The sequence below is a fragment of the Carcharhinus amblyrhynchos genome, chromosome 1, assembly GCF_965287045.1.
Source record: "Carcharhinus amblyrhynchos chromosome 1, sCarAmb.v2.hapA, whole genome shotgun sequence".
Classification (NCBI taxonomy): domain Eukaryota; kingdom Metazoa; phylum Chordata; class Chondrichthyes; order Carcharhiniformes; family Carcharhinidae; genus Carcharhinus; species Carcharhinus amblyrhynchos.
Window position 1 is genome coordinate 19,793,899 of NC_137324.1, and position 13,894 is coordinate 19,807,792.

Sequence of the window (13,894 nt, forward strand, 5' to 3'; positions counted from 1 at the left end):
AAGGCTCTTAGATAGGCCGGGCGAATGGGCGAGGAAATGGCAAATGGAATTTAATGTTGGCAAGTGTGAGGTGGTCCACTTTGGTAGGAATAATGGTAGGAAGGACTATTACTTACGGGGTGAAAAACTGCAGCAGGCGACGGTGCAGAGGGACCTCGGGGTCCTTGTGCATGAGTCGCAAAAACCCAGCCTGCAGGTGCAGCAGGTGGTCAGGAAGGTGAATGGGATGCTGGCCTTCATAGTGAGGGGGATTGAATATAAAAGTAGGGAGGTCTTGCTGCGGCTGTATAGGGCATTGGTGAGGCCGCAGCTGGAGTACTGTGTGCAGTTTTGGGCGCCGTACTTACGCAAGGATATTTTGGCCTTGGAGGGAGTGCAGAGGAGGTTTACTAGGCTGATACCGGAGTTGAGGGGGTTGAGCTATGAGGAGAGGCTGAATAAACTAGGCTTGTACTCGTTAGAGTTTAGAAGAATGAGGGGAGATCTCATTGAGACATATAAGATGATGAATGGGATGGATAGGATAGAGGTGGAGAGACTCTTCCCGCTCAAAAAAGACAGTAGGACTAGGGGGCACAGCCTCAAGATAAACGGGGGGCGGTTTAGAACGGAGTTGAGGAGGAACTTCTTCACTCAAAGGGTGGTGAATCTCTGGAATTCTCTGCCCGTTGAAGTGGTGGAGGCTGCCTCGCTAAATATATTTAAGACGCGGGTTGATGGGTTTTTGATAAGCGAGTGGATTAAGGGTTATGGGGAGAGGGCGGGAATGTGGAACTGAGACACGACAGATCAGCCATGATCTTATTGAATGGCGGGGCAGGCTCGAAGGGCTAGATGGCCTACTCCTGCTCCTATTTCTTATCTTCTTATGCTGAATGATGCCTTCCAGGACACTGTTGCTGGAATCAGCCTCAAGTATAGAGTGGATGGGAAGCTCTCCAGTCTGAGGAGACTTCAAGCTATTACCAAAGTGAAGGAGACTGTTCTGAGAGATTTCCTCTTTGCTGTTGACTGCACCCTGTATGCTGGCTCAGAGCCAGAAATGCAAGTCAATATGGACAAATTTTCCACGGCTTGTGACAACTTTGGACTCACCATCAACATTAAAAAGACCAAAGTCATGCACCAGCCTGCTCCTCATGCACCGTACGCAGAACCCATAATCAGAAAGGGCAGAAACTACAGGCAGTGGACCAGTTCACTTATCTTGGCAGCACCCTCTGCCAAGCAGTGACTATTGATACAGAAGTTAACTGCAGAATAGCAAAGGCAAGTTCTGCTTTTGGTAGACTGCGCTCCACTGTATGGGGACATCGAGGAATTAGCCCAGCAACAAAACTGAAGGTCTACAGTGCCACGGTACTCACTACCCTCCTGTATGCCTGTGAAACATGGATTGCGTATTGAAGGCTTGCAAGGCAGCTCAATCATTTCCACATAACTTGTCTTCGCAGAATATTACACATTCGTTGGCAAGACAAAGTACCAGACACTGAAGTTCTCTCTAGAGCAAGTCTACCATCAGTCCACATGCTGCTGATGACAGCGCAGACCCAGTGGGCAGGTCATGTCATCCGTATGTCAGACGAGCGCATGCCCAAGCAGCTCCTTTTTGGGGAACTCTCTGCTGGAAGATGCTCGCATGGAGGGCAGAAGAAACGTTTCAAAGACACACTCAAGGCCTCCCTGAAGTCACCTGACATTGACACGACCACCTGGGAATCGCTGGCACAAAACCGCCCTACCTGGTGTGGCCTCATCCACAAAGGCCGTCAAGCTCACGAAGCAAGGTGTGTTGCTGAAGCACAACTTAAGCGCGAGCTGTGCAAATCCACAGCCACCAGCGTGACAACTACAGTGTCTACACAAGTCTGTCCAATATGTGCCAGGACATTCCGTGTCCGATTTGGCCTGATCAGTCATCTTTGGACACACCACAACCAGCCTCAAAATGACTAATGGTGTTGAGGTCCTCATCGATGACGATGGACAAACAACAAGACCAGCCACGTAAGCAGTATGGCTGCAAGAGAAGGTCAGAGGCTGGATAATCCACTATGAGTAACTCACTGCTTGACTCCTTGTAATCTGGAAGAATGGTGGGATCCAATATCAGATTGGTAGTTTTTGGATGTCCTTGCAGTGCAGGACATTGGTCCAAAAATAAGTCGTATTACGTCCGTTATTTGGACGTTAACAAGACAGGTTTTAATTTTCATTTTATTTTGTCAGCATTTCATTTGCTGGCCCGAGGTCCTGCATTTTTTTTAAACATTAACTTGAATGTCAATCTGGAGACCCCAAAATAGTCTTTTTCCCTGTGAGGTCACATTGATTGTGTGGAAATTGCACCAGTTCATCAATATACTAATAAGATGTCATGATACTATTGCAATATTTGACAATCAATTAACTATCAGATTCTGCACTGCCAAATGATAATGATGTATTAGATCACGCAAAATATTTGTACATGAAATGACCCTGTTCCACAGTCTTTGAAAACTGTTTAATTGTGTGCTGCTTAGGGATGTCGCCTCAGACATATGTTTCAAATCCATTATTGCTGCCAACTACTTGTTACTTCTCGTCATTAAAGCCATTCTACATCATCACCGCTCCTCAACGAGTTATCAATGACAATGTCTGCTGCTAAGAGAGAAGGAGCCACAGTAACCCCACTTTACCGTCCTTGTTGCCCATCCACTTTCTAGGGCAGCACAGTAGCATAGTGGTGGACCTAGGTTCAATTCTGGCCTCGGGTGCCTGTCTGTGTGGACTTTGCACATTCTCCCTATGTCTGCATGAGTTTCCTCTAGGTGCTTTGGTTTCCTCCTACACTCCAAAGATGTGCAGGTTAGGTGGATTGGCCATGTTAAATTGCCCCTTAGTGTGAAGGGAATTAGTGGGATAAATACATGGGGATAGGGGGATAAGGTCTGGTTGGTGCAGGCACAAACAGCTGAATGACTTCATCCTGCACTGTAGGTATTCCACAATTCTATGATAATAATCCTGTGTTAGCTAAGAACATTATTGCCAAAAAATCTAGTTAAGCAGCACAGGGAGATAAAGAAAATTATGCCATATATAGCATCAAGATTCCTCCACTATGAAAGAATGAACCATGCATTCAGACAGTAACATAGCTGACAAATCGTAACACTCACCATGGAGAAAGAAAATGGGTTTGTGGGAACACTAATAGATAATCTGGCAGTGCTTCAGCATTTTAGAAGATTTTACTCACATAACAATAACAAATATTTCCCACCAGAGGCCCTCAGTGGGCAATGGATTAAGAAGCCAGGCTACAACAGTAACTTGCATTTATGTAGCAGCATTAATACATTCTAAGCGGCCTCACAGAAGTCTAATCAGATGTACAAATTAGGAGCGCTTGCTCCCTTGAGCCTGCTGCACCTTCAATAAGATCATGATTGACCTGACTGTAACCTCAATGCCACATTCCTGCCTCACCCTGAAGTTTTCACCCCCTTGTCAATCAAGAATTTACCAAGCTCTGCCTCATAAATATTCAAAGACTGTGCTTCCACTACCTTTTGAAGAAGAGTTCGAGAGACTCTCGACCCTCAAAGAAAATATTTCTTCTCATCTGTCTTAAATGAGAATCCCTTATTTTTAAAAAGTTGACTCCTAGTTCTAGATTATTTGACAAGAGAAAACATACTGTCCACATTCACCCTGTCAAGACCCCTCAATATTTTACAGGTTTCCATCAAGTTGCATCTGACTTTTATAAACTCCAGTGGACACAAAGCTAACCTCTTCAACTGTTGTCCCCAAAACACAACCTGTCCATTTCTGGCTTTGGCCTCGTAAATCTTCTCTGAACTGCTTCTAATGTATTTACACCTTTTCTTACATGACAGCAGTGATGTGCACAGTCATCCAGATGTGGTCTCACCACTGCTCTTGACAACTGCAGCATAATCTCCCTACTTTTGTCATTTATCATCACAAGTGATAACATTCTATTTCTATAATTACTTGCTGTACCTGTAAACTAACCTTGTGTGATTCTTACACTAAGGCACTCAGATCCCTCTGCACCTCAGGGCGCCACAATCTCTTACCATCGAGGACAAACTTTTTTTATTCTATTTGCCAAATTGGACATATTCAGATTTTCCCACTTGCTAGACCTTTGTTCACTCACCTCACCTATATATATCCTTTTCGTAGTCTTAGGTCCTCTTCGCAACTTACTTTCCTATTATTTTTTGCCGTCAGCAAATTTAGCAACTATACCTTCAGTCCCTTCATCCAAATCATTTATATAAATTGTAAAGAGTGATCAGCAGTGATTCCTATGGCACTCGTTACATCTTGCCAACCAGAAAATGACCAATTATGCCGACTCGGTTCCCTGGTCGTTCACCAATCATCTATCCATGTCAGTATGTTTACTCTTTTCAAGAAGAGCTTTTATTTTCCTTACTGAAATAATCATACCTAAGCTCGGAAAATGAGATTTATCAGTCCATTTATTGTTAGGAAGTTGGAATGAAATAAAAGCCCATGAATTATAAAGATAGGCAGGTAGCTGCACTGAGAACTTATGAGATGCAGATTAGAATCATCGAATCACAGAAACCCTACAGTGCAGAAAGAGGCCACTCCGTTCCAAGTTTCCCTTCTGGAACTAGTGCTGCCCTCGCATAGAACATCATTGGGGTTCATAATAATGTATCGGTTCCACAGTCACAACAATTTGCTTTATATCACTTAAGATTCACTGATTTTCATAGATTCATAGACGTTTACAGCACAGAATGCTACTGTGTCCACACAAGTCAACAAAGATCTGACTACACTTATCCCTTTTTCCAGCACTTGCCCCATATCACTGGAGGTTATGGCAGTGCAAGTGAGTATCTAAATAAAAGCAAATTCAAAGATGTGCAGATTAGGTTGATTGGCCATGCTAAGAAATTGCCCCTTAGTGGCCAGGGATGCATAGGTTAAAGGGATTAGTGGGTATAATATGTAGGTGTATGAGGGTAGGGCCTGGGTGGATTGTGTTCGGTGCAGATTCGTTGGGCCAAAGGGCCTCTTTCTGCACTGTAGGGTTCTATGATTCTATGATTCTAAATTACTGTGGATGCTGGAATCTGAAACCAAAAGAGAAAATGCTGGAAGATCTCAGCAGGTCTGGCAGCATCTGTAAGGAGAGAAAAGAACTGACATTTTGAGTCTAGATAACCCTTTGTTAAAGCATGTTTCGAGTCCAAATGACCCCTGACAAAGCGTCATTTGGACTCAAAACATCAGCTCTTTTCTCTCCTTACAGATGCTGCCAGACTTGCTGAGATTTTCCAGCATATTCTCTTTTGAATATCTAAATATGTCTTCAATCTTAAGTGACTCAACCAGCCTTTCAGGCAGCAAGTTCCAGACTCCCACTGGGTGAAAAAGGCTCTCCTCAACTCCCTTTTTAGCCTTCTATCTCTTACCTTAAATGCATGTCCCCTGGTTATTGACTCCTGTACTTATGGAAAAAGTGCCTTCCTAGCCACCCTATCTATGCCCCACATAATCACATACAGCTCTATGAGACCCTTCTCAACCTACGCTGCTCCAAGGAAAATAGCCCCAGTTTATTCACTCTTTCCTTCCCTTTATGAGGCCCTTTCATGAAGCCTGTGGTCCAGCAGTAGAAGGCAACCTCAGGATTGGTGCTTTTCACATCCCGTCCCTCCACCTGGTTTCCCTGCGTCAACCCCTGACCGCCCCCCCCCCCCCGCCCCGCCCCCGCCCCACCCCCCCCCCCCCCCCCACCGCTTTGAAATTCTTACATTTCTCCATAATTTCCTAGTAAATTTGTTCTTCTATATCATTCCCACTAGTTGGCATGGTACTGGGAGTAATGCAGAGATTATTATTTTTAGAGGTTCTGTTTACTAATTTTCAACCAAGCTCATTAAATTCTGAATGCAGGATTACACCCCTTTTTCTACTTATGCCACTGATACTGACCACAGAATCTCTGCAGTGCAGAAGGAGGCCATTTAGCCCATAGAGGCTGTACTGATAACAATTCCACCCAGGCCCGATCCCTGTAACCCCACACATTTACCCTGCTAAACCTTGTGACACTAAGGCAATTTAGCACAGCAAATCCACCTAACCTGCATATCTTTGGATTGTGGGACAAAACCGGAGCACCTGAAGGAACTGTAACTCTCCCCAGTGCCCTACCGTTAACTGAGTAAGTCCTACCCTGGTGGATAGAGGAGAGCCGGTGAATGTGGTCTTTCTGGATTTTCAGAAGGTGTTTGACAAAGTACCTCACAAGAGGTTATTGCAGAAGGTCGAGGGACATGGAGTTGGGGGTAGGGTGTTAGCGTGGATAGAGGATTGGTTGTCAAATAGGAGGCAGAGAGTGGGGGTCAACGGGTGCTATTCGGATTGGCGGGTGGTGACTAGTGGAGTGCCCCAGGGGTCGGTGCTGGGGCCTCAGCTTTTTACCATTTATATAGATGATCTGGAGGAGGGAACCGAGTGTAGGGTGTCGAAATTTGCTGATGACACCAAGATTGGGGGAACGGCAAATTGTGCGGATGGTGTGGAGAGTCTGCAGAAGGATCTAGATAGGCTGGGCGAATGGGCCAGGAAATGGCAAATGGAATTTAATGTTGGCAAATGTGAGGTGGTCCACTTTGGTAGGAAGAATGGTAGGAAGGACTATTACTTACGTGGCGAAAAACTGCAGCAGGCGACGGTGCAGAGGAACCTCGGGGTCCTTGTGCATGAGTCGCAAAAACCCAGCTTGCAGGTGCAGCATGTGGTCAGGAAGGCGAATGGGATGCTGGCCTTCATAGCGAGGGGGATTGAATATAAAAGTAGGGAGGTCTTGCTGCAGCTGTATAGGGCATTGGTGAGGCCGCAGCTGGAGTACTGTGTGCAGTTTTGGGCGCCGCACCTGCGCAAAGATATTTTGGCCTTGGAGGGAGTGCAGAGGAGGTTTACTAGGCTGATACCGGAGTTGAGGGGGTTGAGCTATGAGGAGAGGCTGAATAAACTAGGCTTGTACTCGTTAGAGTTTAGAAGAATGAGGGGAGATCTCATTGAGACATATAAGATGATGAATGGGATGGATAGGATACAGGTGGAGAGACTCTTCCCGCTCAAAAAAGACAGTAGGACTAGGGGGCACAGCCTCAAGATAAATGGGGGGTGGTTTAGAACGGAGTTGAGGAGGAACTTCTTCACTCAAAGGGTGGAGAATCTCTGGAATTCTCTGCCCGTTGAAGTGGTGGAGGCTGCCTTGCTAAATATTTTTAAGACGCGGGATGATGGGTTTTTGATAAGAGAGGGGATTAAGGGTTATGGGGAGAGGGCGGGAAAGTGGAACTGAGCCACGACAGATCAGCCATGATCTTATTGAATGGCGGGGCAGGGTCGAAGGGCTAGATGGCCTACTCCTGCTCCTATTTCTTATGTTTTTATGTTCTTATGTAAACCCACACAGACACGGGGAGAATGTGCAAACTCCACACAGTCACCCAAGACCAGAATTGAACTCAGGTCCCTGGCACTTGAGGCAGTGCTAATCATTGTGCCAGCATGGACTACAGCCAGTAGTATTCACACTCCCCCTCAGATTGTTTTGCAGCCATGACATCTTTGACCCTGGCACGAGTGAGACAACATACCATCCTGGATTCACATCTAGAGCTACAGAAACATCTGTCAGTTCCACAAACAATTGCTCTTCTTGTCTTCTTTGTGCTCCCTTGTGCAGAAGTGTCATGGACTTGCCTCTCAATGTGCTCCCTGGTTGAACCATTGCTTTCTTTAGTATTCAAAACCTGTTGGGGAGTGAGATGCACTCGGGGACGTCATGCAATTCTTATTTCTTCTTGACTGGTGACATTCATTATCTCCCTCCTTGCATACTATTAAGTTACAGGCAGGAGTGGGCTACAGCCTGGTCAGTCAAAGATAGCACTGGTGTCAGTTCACTGGAGTGTTCATTCTCGCAAAGTTTTGTGGCAGAGGACTTAGTCAATCAAACAGAAATCTGCTGTTTGATTAATTCCAATATGAGTCTTTTTTTTCCCCTGGATGTTGTCAAGTTCGTCAAAAGTTACAGGAGTTGCAATTATCCATGCAATGGACAGTATTGCATTACATTCCTGACTTGTGCCTTGTAAATGGTGAATAGGATTTGAGAAGAAAGGAGTGACTCAGAGAATTTCAAGTCTCTGACCTGCTACTGTAGCTGCATTATTTATATAGCTGGTCCAATTAAATTTCTGCTCAATGGTAATCTTTCCAGGATGTCCATGATGGGGATGTTCAGTGATGGAAATGCTGTTGAATGTCAAGGGAAGATGGTTAGACTCTCTCTGGTTGAACTTGGTCATTGCCAGGCATGTGTGTTGAAAATGTTACTTGCCACTTATCATCCCAAACATTAATTTTGTCCGGTTCCTGATGCATGTAGGAATAGGCTGTTTTAGTACCTGAACATTGCAATCATCAACCAGTATCTGCACTTCTGATCTTATGGTAGCGTCAAGGTCATTGATTAAACAGCTGAAGGTACTTGTACCACAGAAACTACCCATAAGAACTCCTGCTGTGATATCCTGTGGTTGAGATGAATGACCTCCAGCAACCATAACTCTCTCTTTTTTGGTTTATGCTCTTGCACAGCCTCAAGATAAAAGGGGGGCGGTTTAGAACGGAGTTGAGGAGGAACTTCTTCACTCAAAGGGTGGTGAATCTTTGGAATTCTCTGCCCGTTGAAGTGGTGGAGGCTGCCTCGCTAAATATTTTTAAGACGCGGGTTGATAGGTTTTTGATAGGAGAGGGGATTAAGGGTTATGGGGAGAGGGCGGGAAAGTGGAACTGAGCAGCAACAGATCAGCCATGATCTTATTGAATGGCGGAGCAGGCTCGAAGGGCTGGATGGCCTACTCCTGCTCCTATTTCTTATGTTCTTATGTTCATATCACACTTGGATAAATGATGTCTTGATGTCATTCTCACCTCACTTCTCGAATTCAGCTTTTATGCAATGTTGCAACATGTTTTGGGATTAGATGTGCGGCCCTGGTCGAACACAAATTGAGCAGTAGTGAGCAAGTTATTGCTGAGTAAATGCCATTTGATAGCACTGTCAATGATGCTTTCCATCACTTTGATGATAATGAAAGTAGGCTGATGGGGAGGTGATTGGTGAGATTGGATCTGTCTTTTTTATTTGTGGTCAGGACATACCTGGGCAGGTGCCAGTATTGTAAATGTACCAAAATAGCTTGGTTCGCCACTGCTCATATAATCATTCATACATTTCCATTCACCCATCACCTCTTCCCAAAACTGTAAAATTTCACCTAAGGTCAATGGATCTTCCCACAGTCCACTCCTTGCCCGCTCCAATTCCTGGGGCAGCAAAATTCTGTCAGAGAATCGAGTGCAAACACAATGGACTGATTGGCTTCCTTCTGCACTGTAGGGGCTCTATGATCCACCATCTAAAATATTCAATCCTTCTACATCAGCATGCTGGTAGAAGTGTGTAAAAGATGCAGTGCAACAATTCACCAAAGCTTCTTCAAAAGCACTTTCCAATCCTACAACTTCTACCATTCCAAAGGATAAGTGAATCAGATGTATAGGACCACCAGCGTCTATAAGTTCTGCTCCAAGCTCCACACTGTCTACAAGTGCTGCCCCAAGCTCCAACCATCCTGACTTGGAACCACATCACTGTTCCTTCATTGTTACTGGGTCAAATTTCTGTAACTCCCTCTGAAAAGCACTGTAAGTGTACCGACACTATAAAGACTGCAGTAGTTCAAGAATATGGCTCACCACCAATTTTCCAAAGGCAATTAGTAATGGGCAATAAATATGTCCTGTCAGTGGCATTCCCATCAAATTTTGTTTGATAATGTTTGTGTGAAGCACCTTGGAACCTTTTGTTACATTTAAGATACTGTATAAATGCAAATTGCTGTTTAAAGTGCAAACGGTCTAAGTCTGTTTTTAAGAAGTACAAGCTCCAGAAGGCTGTAATTGAATCATTGATAGCTCAGGCACCATCCTCAGAATAAAATAAAAGCAAAACTCTTTTCTCCCTCTGTTTACAAAGTTTACACAACCTATCCATTTATTTATCTGCATTTGCTTTGTAAAATAAATGAGATTTTAGCTCTTCTAAGGGACTGGGTTTATGAAGGAATAGATCATTCTGACAATTGTGAATGGCACGAGTATATTTCAGATTTTCCTAATGTTATGTTGATAAATGAAACATGTCTGGAATGTATACAGATAATGACCATATCATAGATGAAAAAAATTACACAGTTACATGGTCAGCCAACAATAAAACATTAAATTGGTGCTGAGGAATATAATAGTATCTTGTTTGGGTTTGTACTGCTGGATTTATATCGCGCAAAAAGTTTATTCCGCAAGTATTGATTAAACATAGCGACCAGGAAATTTCATGAAAAAAATATTGCATTACTATATATATTTCCATAATACTATATAATGTATATAATACTTATAAAAAACATTGTGAAGTTCACTGGCAAAAGAAAATATGAGAAGTTTTAAAGTTTATTTACTAGTGTCACAAGTAGGCTTACACTGACACTGCGATTAAGTTACTATGAAAATCCCCCAGTCACCACAATCCAGCGCCTGTTCACATACGCTGAGGGAGAATTTAGCACCTAACCAGCACATCTTTGGTCTGTGGGAGGAAACTGGAGCACCCAGAGGGAAACCACGCAGACATGGGGAGAATATGCAGACTTGCACAGATGGTGACCCAAGCCATGAATCAAACCTGATGCCCTAGTATTATGAGGCAGCAGTGCTATCCACTGTGCCACCATGCCACCCCTGGACGATTAGGCAATGTTAAAAGAAAAACACCAAATAGCAAAAAGTTTATGTTTTCAACATTATTGTTTCCTTTCCCAAGAGACCTTGTGGCCACTTCTCTTTAGGAGCATAAAACCATAATAAGTTACAGCACAGAAGGTGGCCATTCGACTAAGGACACCCAGGTGCCCTTTCTAACCCCACCTTCCTACACCCAGTCCATGGTCCTGTCACTTACAGCACTTAAGGTGCAGACCTAGGTACTTTTTAAAAAAGGTCCGGTCTCGGCTTCCACCACCAACTTGGGCAAAGAATTCCAGACTCATTCAAAACTATGCTGCGAAGACTATTAATTGAAGGGCCGAATGGCCTGTTCCTGCACCTGGTTCTATGTTTCTATCAGCAAATCATTGACAGGAAACTCAGCCTGTGACATGAGTCAGTGTGGTTTACCAACTGGTAGGTGTCACAGATAAAAATATTCAGTGATAGTTCTGGACACAATATAAATAGAACAGGTAACCAAAAGTTTAGTCAAAAGGGTAGGTTTAAAGGAGGAAAACTAGTGAGGCCGAAAGATTTAGGGAAGTATGTCTGCACATTAGGCTTTGGCAGAAGGAGGCAGGGCAGCCATTAGTGGAAGAATTAAAATAAGAGGATGGACCTAGAGGAATAGAGATCTGAGATCTGTAAAGCTGAAAGAGGCTGCAGAAATAGGGACGGGCAAAGTCATGGAGGGTTTCAAACAAGGGATGAGAATTTTAAATTTGTGCGGCTGCTGGACTGGGAATCAATGTATGCCAGGGATAATGGATGAAGGGGGTCTGATGCGAGTTAGGATACTTGCAGCAAGGCATAGTGAGTGAGGAATACTGATCAGTATTTTAAGCCATATCAGGAGGTGATAACCCCTTATCATCTAACAGGCAGCTTCTCCAAATACTGCTTGCAGGCCTGTAAATGCAAACCAACTAGATGTTGAATTGGTCGAAGTCTTTTCTGATAAATATTTCAGAGTTCTCATGGGGAACTCACAATGCAAAATACTTACAGTCAATACCACCTTTCATGGGGAGTCCAGTCATGCAGGCAAAAGTTTGTGTTGTCTGTTCCAACCTTTATTTTATAATAGAAGAAGAGATGCACCTACTTCTCTTGGCACAGAAAGCCTCAGTGACCTTTGATATCAGGGCACTGCAAATTGCAAAATATTGCACATGTCAGTTTTAGCCTGAAAGCAATCACCACATAAAAGCTGAAAGTGGTGATTACCTTCATGCTATCCATGGCTTGCTTTGAAGTTACAATTGTGGCTGCAGCAATAGACACATCTCAGTGACAATCTCCTTCATTAGGGAAAGTTGTCTCATACACAGCTCTACGCTGAAGACCTCTGTGGTCTCCTGCACAATGTTCTGTTCCTCTTCCTCTTTGTTCAGATAGCTTGTCCAGTTCTGTGGTGTCTTCCTTCATGCCTCCAGTCATGTTGTGTTCTAACAGGTAAATATACCACACCAACCATGTCTGCCTGCAAATTGTTTAATAATAAGATAATAGCAGCACAACTGCAAAACATCCTTCTTCCAACAATCCGAAAACTTAGCCAAAATACACTTATTATGTTGTAGGTAACTTTAAGTATGTTAATGCAAAATGTTTAGTTTTATTTTCAAAAAATGACTCCCAACTATTGGAACTTACACACAACAGGACTCACCTGAGGAAGGAACAGTGCTCTGAAAGTTTGTGATTCCAAATAAACCTGTTGGACTTTAACCTGGTGTTCTGAGACTTCATACTGTACCCACCCCAGTCCAATGCTGGCATCTTCACATCATCACAATAGGTTTTGACTGAATATATTTTTGAAAAGGCATTCAGTAAATTGATTTGCTGCTTTTTTTGCTTTCTAATTCAATTTGCATATTTTCATAACTGCCAGGTTTGTGTCAAATGTTTTCTTAATGAGTGATTAATTAGTTCTATTTCAGTTTATTTTAATATATCTACATTCTGTAAAATGATCATAGAGATCTGATTTGTTGCTGTTCCACATAGGAATTAACCAATCCTTTAAATAATCATCAATTAACACTTAAATATTCCCATGCCATCTATTCCCACTGCTTTCTTGGACCAGCTGTTCCACATGTACAACACCATCAACATATATCTTTCAAACTTGAATTTTGGCTCCAGAGTTTGAGGTAATTTTGAACAATATTAAAATTTAACAGTTACATGGGTAAGATTGGGATAGAGGGACATGGGCTAAACATGGGCAATTGGAACTTGCTTAATGGTAAAAACTGGATGGCACAGACAAGTTGGGCCGAAAGGCCTGTTTCCATGCTTTAAACCTCTATGACTAACAGACTTGTGAGCAAAATTGTATAATAAGAGGTACAGTAGCAACATGGATAGGAAATTGTCTGCACGTCAAGAAAGTGTAGTGGTTAACAAATGTTTTTTGGATTGTTAGATGTAAAGTGGAATTCCCCTGAGATCTGTTAAGGGTCCAACTCTTCCTGATATATGTGAATGACCTTGATCTTGTTATACAGCTCAAAATTTGAAAATTTTCAGATGGTACAGAACTTGGAAGCTCACCAGACGAAGGGGCAAACCCCGAAAGCTTGTGGGTTTACTATCAGATAAACTGGCTGGACTTTAACCTGGTGTTGTGAAACTTCTTAGATGAAATCTAATGCAGAGAAGTGCGAAGTAATTTGTTTTGGGGGGGAAGTACTCGAGGCAATACAAAATAAAGCACAATTCTAAAGGGGGTTCAAGGAAAGGGATGTGTATGTATATGTGAACTAATCATTGGAGGTTACAGGGCAGGTTGGAAGTGTAATGAGTAAAGCATACAATATCCTAGGCTTTATTAACAGGGCATAGAACACAAGAGTGAGAAGGTAATTTTAAACTTATATAAAATGCTGGTTCAACCTCAACTGGAATACTGCATCCAATTTTGGCCACCATACTTTAGGAAAGACATGAAGACATTGTAGAG

General features: G+C 43.2%; 1 protein-coding gene across 1 annotated transcript in view; it reads right to left on the minus strand.

Moving 5' to 3' along the window:
• The window catches only part of ctnna2 (catenin (cadherin-associated protein), alpha 2), a 1,308,817-nt gene that overhangs the window by 963,852 nt on the left and 331,071 nt on the right, over window positions 1-13,894 (minus strand). The window lies entirely within an intron of this gene.